We start from the raw sequence: 1,208 nt of genomic DNA, 5'->3' as shown, positions 1-1,208 counted from the left end.
CCTCTTACTTCATCGCTGCTTTCCTCCTTTTTACTGTTAAGTAGTCTTACGCATAGACGTAATTTCATTCTTCATTAACGAAAAATCGAACTCATCTTCACCTGAACTGATTCCTTCATCGTATTCCATGGTTATTTGGCTCCGTAACTTTGAAAATAATATTTCTATTGCCTCGACGGTCGAGTTCGAACTAACGCGAAGACGGATGTATAACAATAAATCTAAAAAACGTATTTAAGATTGGCAGTTGTTTTATACGCATGCATTGTTGAATACACTCACGAAGTGATATTGCCCAAACCAAACGTAAATAAACATCGTTACCGCTCGAATTATCGCGTCAAACCGAGTGATGATCGAGAGTCACTTCTCGAGTGCAAAGGGTTAAAAAAAAAAAAAAAAAAAAAAATAGGGTTAGAAATTATGGGTTATTTCGAGATGAAGGAATGTTCAATATCCGAAAATTTTGTTCCTTCCTAAAATTTATTGATTGTTAAGGAAATGAGAGACCACAACTTTTGATAAGCGTTGCATCGAATGGGGGAAAAAATTTAACTCAGTGCGCCGCCCGGGAATCGAACCCGGGACGCAAGAATGGGAATCTTACATGATACCACTACACCAGCGGCGCGACGTCTCTTCTGATAAAGAAACTGTAGAATGCGATTTTATTTGGGAGCCAATAAATTTCGATACGGACTTGATTTTCCGAATTGGCGATAAATTTTGTTGGCCTTACAGTCTAAAAAGGAACTAAGTTGCAATACTATTTTGCAGCAAACAGATGGCGTAGTAGTCTAATAACAGAATTCGCGTATGCCTGTGAATATGTCTCGCACTGAATGACCACAATAACAAATTTACAGATATAGCGTATGAGAAGGACCGGCGCCAGGTATGTAGGCAGCACCGCTTAATTTACGTATTTATTGTCATAAATCGGTGTGCCAGATCTTATCGTGGAAGTTCCTACCGAGTTTCTCAACCGAGATCCCTGCATGGCCTCCCACAAAGGGAGTGGGTCTGGCAGGGCTCCTGCTCTGGAGCCCCAGTGATAATTCTTATCAGATGTGATTCCAGTTTTGTTTTTCACTGAGAAAGAGAGAGAGAGAGAGAGAAGTTGTTTTCTATGTGTATGTAATTTTTGCTGGACGGATTTAGTTTTGTTACCCGTGAGCTATACCAGTATCTCTCAACCGCCGGGCATC

General features: G+C 40.4%; 1 non-coding gene across 1 annotated transcript; it reads right to left on the bottom strand.

Moving 5' to 3' along the window:
* Positions 1-560: 560 nt before the first annotated feature.
* On the bottom strand, positions 561-631 carry TRNAG-CCC (transfer RNA glycine (anticodon CCC)). Its single transcript has one exon. It is a non-coding gene; the product is annotated as a tRNA-Gly (tRNA).
* Positions 632-1,208: the final 577 nt, after the last annotated feature.

The sequence above is a fragment of the Pholcus phalangioides genome, unplaced genomic scaffold, assembly GCF_987345545.1.
Source record: "Pholcus phalangioides strain wild (caught in Gottingen) unplaced genomic scaffold, Ppha-v1.0 ptg000042l_1, whole genome shotgun sequence".
NCBI classification, from domain to species: domain Eukaryota; kingdom Metazoa; phylum Arthropoda; class Arachnida; order Araneae; family Pholcidae; genus Pholcus; species Pholcus phalangioides.
This window is presented reverse-complemented; position numbering and strand designations above follow the sequence as displayed.